The sequence below is a fragment of the Odontesthes bonariensis genome, chromosome 2 (genome assembly GCF_027942865.1).
Source record: "Odontesthes bonariensis isolate fOdoBon6 chromosome 2, fOdoBon6.hap1, whole genome shotgun sequence".
NCBI lineage: Eukaryota > Metazoa > Chordata > Actinopteri > Atheriniformes > Atherinopsidae > Odontesthes > Odontesthes bonariensis.
The window spans coordinates 32,521,513-32,534,865 of record NC_134507.1 but is presented as its reverse complement, the minus strand read 5'-3'; positions in this window follow the sequence as shown (position 1 = coordinate 32,534,865).

Genomic DNA, 13,353 nt, shown 5'->3' with positions numbered 1-13,353 from the left:
TACTTTCTCCCTTCCGCATTCACTTCTCCATTCATTCTCATTTTCTCCTGCATTCATTCTTTCATTAATGGCGCTTTCCCACCAGCTCGCTTCGGCTCGGCGCGCTATTGCGAGTGAGTACAGTCTGCGAGAAAGGTGAGTGGTTAAGTTCGTTTTTTAAAAACATGTTTAGTGCCATATGTGTCTCCTTCTTTAAGAAAGTATTATGTCAATTGAATATAAATATAATTCATTACAAACGTTTTTTTGGGGAAAAATGTCTTTGCCTTGACACAAGACAAAGACATTTTCCTGGGCTAGCTTAAGCAGGTTCCCAATTATGCTGAAAAGAATTGTCCATTAAGACGAACATTTCTTTATTTGGATAATGTGTTTCATAAACTATAGGGGAAGAAAGAATTATATTTCACAAGCTACGATCGAGTTTTGACACCAGAGGGCGTCATGGTCATAAATGTTCTTCGACAGTTAACCGCTTTGAAGAAAATGGCCGCCCATAATAGTTGTCAATGCATTGCTCTTGTTGAAACTAATTATGTAGTGTAAATTACTAGAGGTGTTCGACGGCGCTGTGTTTATATATGTAAACACGTGTATTTTAAATGGTACTGGGTAATGGGAATGGTACGCTTTTGCTTTGGAAAATTAAATAAATTGATTTTCAATAAGGCTGCACGGTGGTGCGGTCGTGTGGGTTCTCTCCGGGTACTCCGGCTTCCCTGTCCAAAAACATGCATGTTAGGTTAATTACTGTGTCTCAAATTGTCCCGAGGAGTGAGTGTGAGCGTGTGTGTGGTTGTTCGTCTCGTTTGTCTCTCTCGCCCGATTACGCTGGGATAGGCTCCAGCCCCCGACCCGACCGACGGATTAAGCGGGTGTAGAAAATGGATGGATGGATGGAGTTTACATAAATTGCCTATTCAGTACAAAACCAGTTCGGTATCATTTTTGGACAGCTAACTTCAGGCACTATGAAAATGAGTGCACAGGAAATTAACCTTAGACATAATGAACTGCTCAGTTAAGCAATGTATGATGGGAAACAGAGGCGGGACCTTCCGTAAACCACAACCATGCAATTTTAAGGAGGTATTCAGGTGCTCATGGGAAATGCACAACTCCTCACCAATAGAACTGTATATGCTATTGTAGTAATTTACTAAATATATCAAACATGTACAGGTAAGTGAGTGATGGTTCATTGTTCTGGTGATGAACACAACTGTAACATATGACTAACATAATGGTAAAGCTAGGTACAAGGAAATTCCAAGGGAATGTTTGTATTTGTCATTTTTTAAACAGAAAATTGTATATATATACATATGTGGATGTGTGTTTATATATCTGTAAATATTGAACTCATTCCTTTGTCTGTGTTCCTCTTGTCTTTGCAGAATGGCACTAAAAGAGCTGCTGACCAAAAAGGCCCTGGGGCCACATTTTAAGCCCCCTACGCTGCGAGTGCAGGTACTGTGCAGCAGAGTACACGCGAGGGTGGTTGCTTGGGACTTCAGTGAGGTGTCAGCAACCCCCCGCTGTACTAAGACGAACAAGTCACTACTCTGACACTTTTGGAGGAATTTTCCTCCAAAGTGGATGATGGGAAGGGGTACCTCATGAGAGGGTACACCCTGAAAGGGGTTTCTCCTCCTCGCACCATTTGGGTGAGCAGGTACACCCAGTTTTTTAGGAGCTCCCCATTAGATATATCCCCAGAGCTCAAGAGCCAGGCCCAGGCTCTGCTTTTCCCTGAGTCCAAGGACACACAAGTTGGAGAAATCCAACAGGCAAAGGGCCTCATGACTGTTGTGGGGCAGGTCATGGAAGTAAGTTAGTTCTATGTAAAGATGAAACATCACATCATAATGCACAGAGATAAATCAACATAACAAAGTTAAAAGCACCTGCTGTCAGCCAACTTTGCTAATCCTCTTGCAATTTAAGGAAGAAGAGTATTTGATAAGATAACAGTGAAATCTGTCATTTTACCATAACCATCAACTTTTTAGAACACTTCTGTAATTATTCATCATTATTAAAATGATCTAATTGACTGACTACTGTGAGTATGAATGGTGTTATTAACACTTTCATCCATTTTGTTTTTTAGTTATCTGCAATAAAGAAGATTAGCATTGGGAGAGAGCCGGTCCCAATGAGGACCCTGCAGCTTCAGGAGGTAAGACGAGACATTGTGAAGAGGACAAGGATTGGGTGGGAGAAGCAGACTTCTGAACAACTGAACAAACTGATGGTGTCAGATCTGCTTTTTAATGCACTCAAGTTTAATATTTTCTACAGTCGGCCTGGAATTGTGGCATGTGCTAAAGTTCTTTTCATATATCTAAAAATAAAACACCTATGTTTACTTAAGCCAGTTGTATTAGAATTACAGAGCAGTACTCTGTGAGGACTATAACCACAACAATCTATTTTATGTACAGGGTGCTGCCAAGGTCGATGGGGCCCTCTGGAGGGAGGTGGCCATCGCTAAGGTGGAAGCTGGGGCCACCCTCAAGGTCACACGTTTAAAAAGGGGAAAGTCAGCGTATCAGGACCAGCTGAACAGCACAAATTATTCGGTGCTGGAGGTAAATTTTTAAATGATGAGAACATAAAACAATTATAACAATAAAGGCACCACAGTAAATAGTATATATTTTCAAATAAACATGAATAACATGAATAATGACGCATCAAAGGTGTTTCGTTAACACTTTTGTACACATTACTTCTTCTTTGGTGAAAATGCCATCTTTAAATGCACTACAGCCACCAAAACACTTCATAATTCACCCAAAACTGACTTGTGCTGCCATAATTCTGATAAAAAAAATAATGTAACCTGGCAAAACTATCCATCCATCCATTTTCTACACCCGTTTAATCCAACTCATGGTCATGGGGGGCTTGGCGCCTAATCCCAGTCATCATTGGGTGAGAGGCGGGGTACACTGTGGACAGGTCGCCAGTCCATCACAGGGCCACACAGAGACCCACCAGACGAACAACCACACACACTCACCCCTAAGGACAATTTTAGAGACACCAGTTAACCTGCCATGCATGTTTTTGGATGATGGGAGGAAGCCAGAGTCCCCGGAGAGAACCCACACATACATACAACCATACAGAAAGAAACTGAACATGGAACCCTCTTGCTGTGAGGTGACAGTGCTAACCACCGTGCCACCCCAGAAAAACTAGTCGAGAACTAAATGTTTACAAAGCTAAAGACCACTAACGTGTATACATCACAGATGTAAACAGGGCTTGTATCCCCCATTTTGTTGATGTGACATATTATCATGTTGATGAGACTAATTTGTTGTCTCCCTCACAGATGCTCAGTGCCAGTCCAACATCGGCCTTGGCCATTGAGGTGCTCGGGGTTCTGGAGGGGGAGACGGAGGGCGTGGTGGACCTCATCCTGGGAGACGACTCCCAGGTTAACATCAGTGCTGCCCTCTGGGAGCCCATGGAGGAGCTCCTCGCCGAGGGGAGGCTATATGTGGACCTCCAAATGAGGGGAGCAAATAAAAGCAGTGGAGGCTCCACTTAATTAAATGTATTTTAGTTTTCAATCAGTTCTTTTTTTTGTTCAAATTTAGAAACTTTAAATGTAAAAAAATTTAGTTTATTTGTTTGTATTTTGTTTGTTTTTCATCATTAAATGTTTATTCAGTATTGGATTCAGCTATTTTTTTACTCACATAGTCACATACCTCTGCTAAAAGGTTCAAATGAGCCAGTAAAGCATGATAGAAAGAGCAAAGAGCAGTTCCACAGTGCATGGGGACATGGTAATACACATCAGTCACATGATTTAATTGAATGAAATATCAAATTGATGTATTTATTAAAAACAATTGTACATGATACTTAAAGCTAGTGAAACATCTTCAGTTTAAAGATTTTTACAAACATTTGCGCCACACAGTCGTCACTTCTTGGACCTTTCCGAATGCCCTGTGAACATCTGGTTTTTATTCGCGTTCTCCCAGAAGGTGAGACGCTCCCCACCCCGGTCTGTCATCAATTTGATAAACTATGAAAGTTTAGCTGCTTACATAAATTACATAAGTTGTATTTAACTGCAACTGAATGAAAATAAAATGCAGTGTTAGTGTAAAAACATTCAATCCACAGAATGTTTGAATAGAGTACAACAGGTACAATGGATATGTAACAATGTTTAAACTGATAGGAGTTGTCAGAATATGATTCTTTCTAAATTATTTTTGAAGGTGAACAACTGTAACATGATTTCATTAAAAGAAACATCTAAATTTTGTATTTGGAATACTCGTCATGCCCCTGAACGTCTCTGAACATTAAACGGCTCACTCTTCTTCGTTTGCAAAGGTAAGTCTGACGCTGTCTAACTCTGTCTTTCCCAAATGAGGAATTTATGAATCTATGACTTTCAGGGAGAGGACTCAGTCTCCTCCTCCCCCCCAGATACTGTCACCTGGAAATACTGAATGAATGTGTGGACTGGTGATGATTATACTGTGTGCATTAATGTATGTTTTACTGACAGTTTTAGTCCAAACCTTCCATTCAGACTGAAATATCTCAAGTGTTTCCAGTTAAAGCGAGTGTCCCATGTCAGGAGAAAGTATTTCCTTATTTCTGTCAAATCCCCATTTTACTGTCCTGTTCCTGTGGGCAGTGTCACTCAGTGGGTCCACATGATGAGAGGAACTCTATTACAGCTATAGTTGGGTTCTGCTCCTTATTTGAGCGAGGGTAATTCTCCTTGGATATCTGGCGGTGAATGAATCTTATTAGAGGCACCAAGCGTGTCATACCCCGGTATGATAGGTGGCGCTGTACCCATTCCAGCTGTTGCTAACAGAGCCACTTCCTGTTGACCTCTGCACCACCACCAACAACAACAAACTCAGGCATTGGAGAAAGATGGAGAACGCAGAGCAAGATGAAGCTACGTCCCTCTACATTTGGTCTGTGATGAGCTGCTTGTTGCACAAACTCGATGCCCAACGGAGCATTCTCCATCGCGTTGTTTGTTTCTTTCTGACGGCGACAACAACAGGAATATCGTCTCCTTTGACTTCGTGACCCGACCCCGGGAAAACATCTGGAGCATGCGCAGAACGTAAAGTCTGATTCACCACGTGCTTCAGCGTCTACAAGCAGGTTTAGTGTGACTTTCAACCCAGTTATCTCGGGGTCTCAATCCGATCCGATCCAGTTCTTAGTCAGATTAAGGTGTCTACATGCACTTAAAGGCCTACAGGAAGGTGATTTTTTTGCACAAAACTGAAATAGCAGATCGATTCCTTATATACCATGGATTTTTTTTATGAATTTAAAATAATTTTAGGCCCCTGCATAGTCCTGATTAGGCCCAATAAACTATCACCACATTTGACTCGAATTTGGCAAACTGCCAGGTCTCCGCCAGGTGGAGAGTGGAAATCTCGGCAGAGCGATCATCAAGATGATCGCTGATTTCAGGGCAACCATCCCGAGGTGTGTCCGCTCTCCGCCAGGTGGATTCCCCCTGAGCGTCCGCACCGCAGGGAGCTGAACACGGCGGGATGGCTCCGGCTGATTTCACCAGAGAGGAGGCGGCGGACAGGGAGGCACAGACACAAGACCGCGGGTCTCTCTGCTTCCTCTGTCCCCGGTGGTGTGAGCTGCTGAGGGCAACACACGCACCCACAGCACTTCGTACATCTACTCGCAATAAAAACTGCACTGAACCCAACGTTTTATTGCCTTCACCACTAGAGCCTGGCTCGGGCCGGATTTTTCTGTCCGAGCCCGGCCCTCAACCGACAGAAAAGTTCTCAAATCCGACCCGAGCCCGAGATTAATTAAAATATTTGTGTCCGAGCCCGCCGGAAGCCCGAGACCAGTGACCAACGCAAGACGGCGCACCCTAATCAGTGAATACACATTGGTGACAGCGCACCATTATCCACCATAATCCATTATAGCTTAAAGCGTTTGCACACAGTGGATTTCCCCCTCTCATTTTCCACGACTTTCAGTTCTCCAGAAGCTATTTTTCTTTTAATGTCCTCCATAGCGCTTCCAGCCAACTGAGCTCGGCTGCACTGATCGCACGTGTTTAATGTAAAGCTGTTCGAATGTTCGATATGCGTGCGTGCGCACCGAGCATGCACAGACCACAGATGCACACAGATGCATGCTGCACGGCATGAGGCACGAGTAGCCTACCAACATTTTCATTTATGCATATTCAATTATTTATGTTTATCACAAAAACTGACGTTTGCAATGAACTGAAACCTGTCCTCTGGCTGTTTATAATTTTCACGATGTCTGCTTGCTTTCGTTTGATTGACGCAATGTGTGAGCTGTGAATGTGAGACATGTGTCAGTGGGCCTCTGAACTTGTGAGGTTTATGTGGGGTATAGTTCATACTGCAGACTACATACACACATTGCACATCTCAGTTGAATATCAAGTGTTTTGTCACTTAAGCCTTTATGCCCACTACTTTACTTTACTAGATTAAGTGATGCACTTTGTCAAAGCTTTCAAATAAGTCTGTTTGAACTAAATCTGAAGCAAAAATGAAGTGTCAGAAATCCCTACCCTGATAGTTCAACAAAATGGCTGTGATGCAGGCTGAAAGCTACATTAGGATAAGTGATGCAAAATAAAACCCAATGTTAAGTATGACTTTTAGGCGTTTAAGTGTACAACTCATGTAAAAGACTTCTATATATTCATCAGATATTTTTTTATTAATGTTTAACTTTCAGTTGTAAAAATAAGTTTAACTCATTTTAGATGCAAGTAAGCAATAAACTTAATCTCTTTTTTTGGATGGGTCAGTAAAAGGACCAAGTATAAGACTACTGAACACTTGGCAGAGGCCAAGTACCTGTATCCCTGCCAAATGCAGGACCTGATCCAACCACTGACAAGAAAGTACTGTAGTTTAGTTTCTTTCTCTTCATCAGCAGATTGTGCGGTACTCTGCCGCCACCTACTGTTGACGCGCTTAGTACTGCAGTCTGTGGCACAAACTACATCTTAGTTGGGCTTCCTGGTGAAATAAACAAACAAAATTGACATATCTACGTTCTTTTGTGTGTCCCTATTATACTGTAAAATAATCTCTTAGGCTTTGATTATTTGAAAGCTGCAGTTCCTGTCAGGAGGTGTCACCATGAAGTCAAACCTGGAACCACCATCTGCTTGCAGTATCTTTCTTTGCTGATATTTTACCTGCGTAGAAGTAAAGGTACTGCTGTAAAATTCCAGTTCATTCAAATTCAGCACATCACATTTATGGACACCTCGGACGAGCTGTGGAACTAAATTGAAAACATACAGAAACAGTACATATATGTATATACTTTGAAGAATATCAATTCCAAATATAATAGATAAAGAAGGAATGTCACCTACTTACAGAATTGTGAGCATATCAATCAATTCCACCTTTGCTAATAAAGACATGAGTTTAACTTCTTTCATGCGCCCAAGATACACACAACACTAACTGAAAGAATAAAGTTACATCCTCTCTGTTTTTTGTTTATAACCATCCAAAAAAGACCTAGTAGCGGTCAATTTCTAGTTCATGCTGGCGGCCACAGACTGCAGTGACAACAAAGTGAACAGTAGTTACATTCTAAACAGAAACGTGGACAAAGAAACACTTTTCCAGTTTGCTTCTGCATCTTAGTTACAGAAGCATGACCAAGATGCATGAGTTGCCGTCCTCTCATTTACTTCCACAGGCTGCTTGGTTACCACTGTCTGCTTATCTAATTTTGGTGACTGAAAAGTGGATGAAAAAGATTTTATGATTGAAACATGGTTTACATGAAGAAGAAATAATGCGTAAACTGCTTAGGGGTAAATGTAGTCTCAATTTAGATGAGGACAGATATTTATGCCTGGATGAGGTACGATACTAGATGTATCGTTGAAATCATGTCAAGGGCTCATTAATCCAAAAAAAGTTGCAGTCATGGGAATGTGTTGGTGATGGACAAGAGGCTGAGTACTGTGAACTGGTCGTCCCATACATGGCATGGAAACAATTAGTTTCTCTTGAATGTCCGAGCCAGTGGCTCAAAGAAACTGAACTAACTAATAAAGAAGACTGACTTTGTGCTGGGTACTGCCCTGGAGCTGGTTGTGCACAGGAGAATGTTGCAAAAGCTGCTCAACATGAAGAACAACGCTACACGCTCTCTTCATAGTAATTAAAGAGTCACGTGTGTTCTGTCAGAGGCTTCTTCAGCTTTGCTGCAACATGGAACGATAGGGGCGGTGTTTCCTGCCAGCAGCAATAATTCCATGCAATGAAACAACAACATTACAATTTCACTCTTGTGTTGATAAAATATCATTTCATTCTATTCTATTTCATTCTATTGCATTCCATTCCATTTCAATACAAAACTGGGTAGCCAGGAGGAAACTGCACAAAGGACTGATAGAAAGCTGGAAGTTTGAATACAACTGGGGATGATCAGGTACGTGGATGCAAGCATGCTGATTTCAGAACATGTAAAACGTGAGGGAAGCGGCACCTGGGGACAGGGGAAGGAGACAAGGACAATGAAGACCTCTTTTAGGTGGAAAATAGCAAGACAGAAGAAAAGAAAAAGAATAAAGGTTCATGACCAAATAGGTGAGATGATAAGCCACCTGTATCCTAACATGGTACGGTCAGAATGATCACAGATTGAATGACTTTTGTACAAGAAAAGCCACTTTCAGTCACCTTCAGACAGAAATACTAATACGACACGGCTATCCAAATAAAACCATCCTGCTGGTCGTTGTTTTATGAAGAGAAAAACAAAGTTTACGGGGACATACTTGGCTTTGTCTTTATAACAATAGAAGACTTTATAACAGTGAAGACCATAAAGATGCTCAAAGCTAAATTCAAGAAGTAACATTAAGGAAAACAGACTCATTTTCTCAGTTCTCTGATTTGAGTGATAATTGTTGTAATGACAAATAAAAGGCGAGAGGTCTTACTTAAGAGTGGACTTAAGAGTACAAATGCTAGTCATGATTGTATTTTAGTTCAATATTTTTAGTATTTCACTGAGCTGACAGAAGAGCTACTGTAAAGCAGATATCAGAAATGCACTGCTGATAAAGAGTTGTGTTGCATGAATTGTGACAATGACAAACCCAAGCGACAACCACACAGTAGTGCAGACTCAGTACTACTGAGTTTTCCCATCAAAAGAACTTCACTCAAATGCTTAGCCAACTTTACACCACATATGCCATACAATACGTGCCTTAACACAGTACTTAACAGAACAAAGAGTTTCGTGGGAAGTCTTTAAAAGCAGCTTCACAGCGGCGTTCTGAGAGGTTATTCAATTTCAGCTTTCAGTATTATGGACAGCGCAAACAAACAGCGCTGTCCGTGGTTCTGCTGAAACCCTACGCCCTTTATCCGAATATCTAATAAATTACATGCAACATGCGCAAACATCTTTACAATAACCGAGGATAACCGATAAGAGAATAACAGTACAGATAGACACAAAGTTTGAATGGGGCATTTTGTTAGTAACAAATGAGCTTTTTGATCCTGTCAGACAGCGTTTATGGAAGGTCTCGGATCCGTTTCTTTTTTCCCTTTTGTATTTTTCCCTCTAATTCCTCATCATAAATTCCCAAATTTCATCAACAATAGCTCAAGCTTTTGGCTGCTTGATTTTCTAAGACCAGAGATGATATTGAAAAGTTGCGTGCTCTGTGCCTTATAATCCACCTTCGAATTCGTTTTTTTTTTTCAATTGAGATCAGAGGCAGAACACGTGCGTAAGAGGGTGACGTCATTGGTAGGAACGCCCTTCTCAGAGGTGTCACTTTGATTTCTGTGTGTCCTGTTTCAGTTTGTTCTCGACCTTTTTTGGAGAAGATTTAAATGACCCCCCCCCCCCCCCCCCCCCCATAGTGCAATGAATGTATGAGACCTCTGACCTATTCGTGCAACCTGGCAGATAAACGACAGCGACCATGTCTTCTGAGGTACATTGTCCGTTTTCCCTATGATAATTTGGTTGTTTTGCATGTTTGTATTATACACATCCACTAACTAAACATCGGGGCGAATGCTGCCGTTGTGTTATTTAGTCAGTGCAGTTAGGTCATCTGATTCACAAGTGTAGACTGCCCACGTAAGATACTATAATCAGAGATTTTCTAAAGAGAGAACTCAAGATAATATGCTATAATACTGTTGACCTGCAGGTTGTCTGGTTATGTTGTTGTTGTTGTTGTTGTTTACCTGCAGGTTGTGTGGGTATGTTGTTGTTGTTGGTTACCTGCAGGTTGTTTAGGTATGTTGTTGTTGTTTACCTGCAGATTGTGTGGGTATGTTGTTGTTGTTGTTGTTGTTGTTTACCTGCAGGTTGTTTGGGTATGTTGTTGTTGTTTACCTGCAAATTGTGTGGGTATGTTGTTGTTGTTTACCTGCAGGTTGTTTAGGTATGTTGTTGTTGTTTACCTGCAGATTGTGTGGGTATGTTGTTGTTGTTGTTGTTGTTTACCTGCAGGTTGTTTGGGTATGTTGTTGTTGTTTACCTGCAGATTGTGTGGGTATGTTGTTGTTTACCTGCAGGTTGTTTGGGTATGTTGTTGTTGTTTACCTGCAGGTTGTTTGGGTATGTTGTTGTTGTTTACCTGCAGATTGTTTGGGTATGTTGTTGTTGTTGTTTACCTGCAGGTTGTTTGGGTATGTTGTTGTTGTTTACCTGCAGATTGTGTGGGTATGTTGTTGTTGTTTACCTGCAGATTGTGTGGGTATGTTGTTGTTGTTGTTTACCTGCAGGTTGTTTGGGTATGTTGTTGTTGTTGTTGTTGTTTACCTGCAGGTTGTTTAGGTATGTTGTTGTTGTTTACCTACAAGTCGCTTTGAGGTCCGTTTCACGAAGCAGGTTTACTGAAAACTCTGAGTAGATTAACCCTGAAATGAGGGAAACCCTGAGTTTTCTGTTTCACAAAGGGAGGTAACTCAACCCCGAGTAAGAGGGGTAACTCTAGCCTGTTTCACAAAGAGAAGTAACTTAAGCTCTCGGTCAGTTACCGTAGTAACAGACTCTCTGAACCTAACCTGGGGGGTATTCCTAGAAGCTGGCTTAGCGGAAAGCCTGGCTTATTTCGCTACTTCTGGCTAAATTAAGCGAGAGTTCGGTTCCATAAAGGTGACTTATTTGAACGCCCGCTGAGTAACCATAGTAACTTATGCTGCTGAACTAGCCTGGTCCCGGGCAGGCTAAAGTTGAAGCTTAGCTTAGCTGCAACTCAAAAAATGTCCGACCAGCTGAAACAGACTCCGGAAAGAAATGTTCACCTAGAATTCTGCGCTCCCGCAACTCATGTCTTGTCTAAAAAACGAAACAAAAACTGTGGTTATCTTATCACCACTTTCACTGTCTCGAAAAATCAATCAGTCGGTGCCAGTGAAACTAAAGAAACGCAACTATACACACGTATTGAGCATGACATTAAATGAGAGAGAACATGGTATTCATTAAAACTAATCAATACCTAACAAACATCCGATCTACACCCACGTAGGACCAGACTCAGAAAAATGGGGGACAGGTAATAATGTTAATGATACAAATTATTTGTACAGTCAAGGACTGTACAAACAAGATATTAGATAAAACGCAGGAATTAAAACATCTTACCATATTAAAAATATGACCTCTATCCTTTCAGGCTGCTGCTCCACATTTACAGTAGCCGATAATGTAAAACAACCCACTGGCTGAAGTATTTGCATTAAGTTCATCATCTCCCTCAGGCTTCCCTAATGTTATCGGTGCACTACACTGTACCCATGTACGCATCCAAGGCAATTTGTAGAGCACAATTTGTACACAAGGCAATTCTATGTGCTTTACAGCTACATAAAATCACAGGAAGGCAATAAAATCATTCCAAAAAACAAAAAAAATCATTAATTAATTAATTTAAAAGTGAAGAGTGCAGATAAAATACTTTCAGGTGTCATATGCACATCTAAATAGAACTGTTTTCACGCTGGATTTAAACATTGTCACATTGTCCAGGCCCCTGCTGGACCCGTGGAGGCTGACTATCTAAACCGAACATTTTTCCATATCCTAAATGTACAGGTACACTTGGGGATAATTGTCCATAGACTCTGAACTGGAATTCTCTTTTTGAAAAACACCACATCAACCCCTTTGAGTAATGCTGAGCAATGTTACATTTATGCCCTGTGGAACCTCATCATTGACTCCTATCCTCCGTGCAAACAGATGATCTGTGATGGAGGTCATTTCATTTCCAACATTGAGGCTAAATGGCCGGGAGCAGTTCATGATTCTAGGATCTTCCGAGCATCCTCACTGGCACAGAGGTTTGCACAAGGCGCAAGAATTTTACTGACCCGAAGGAGTGTACTTTTGAAGTAAGGTGTAGCATAGGCAGAATTTTGGTGATGTAATGAGAGGTCAGGTGGAGAGGTCATCTTAAGGAATTTAAAGTGCTCGTCATACTTTATTATAGATAGCCTTATAAGGCACATATTGCATCAAATTGCCAAGTCTTAACACATGTATATCCATCCAACATTTCTCTTATTCTGCAGGAGAGTTCAATGGTGTCCTGCTTGGGGACAGAGGCTATGCATGCTGGCCGTACCTCCTCACGCCATATCCTGATCCAGGAACAAGGGCATGCACATGCACATGCACATGCACATGCACATACACATGCACATGCTAAAACAAGGGCACGGATAGAAATGACCTTTGGCCAAATTAAATACAGGTTCATTGCTTAGACTTCTCAGGTACCATGGCTGACTTCTGACAGAGCCATCTGTTAAATTAATAGTATACTTCATATTTTATACATTTTGTATTGTGGACAACTTTTCAGGCTCAAGTCTTTCCTCCTTGATTCCCTGCAGGTTGTAGTGCCTGAAAGGACTCAGTTTCTCCTGACACAGTGAGGGACCTATACAGGGACCCATATTTCCTTTGATCCTTATTGTTGTGACCTTTGAGTTAGAACTTCTTTTCATAATTTAGCATTGACACAGTAGCAGTTTAAGTCAGAGCAAGTGTAAGAAGGCTAAATATACAGAGATGATTTATAACTTTCCACACGTTTAGGTCATGGCACCCCACTATAAATATAAATGTAAAAAACACATTTCTAACACTTTGCATGAACCGTACAATAATGACAAGTTTGAGTTCAAGTTGTGTTGAATTGTTTAATTATTATTTCATGTTTCTCAAGCTGTGGAGAGAAAACAGAATTAAATACAGTTCACAACGCGGAATTCTCCTTTATCTGAATTTATACTAACA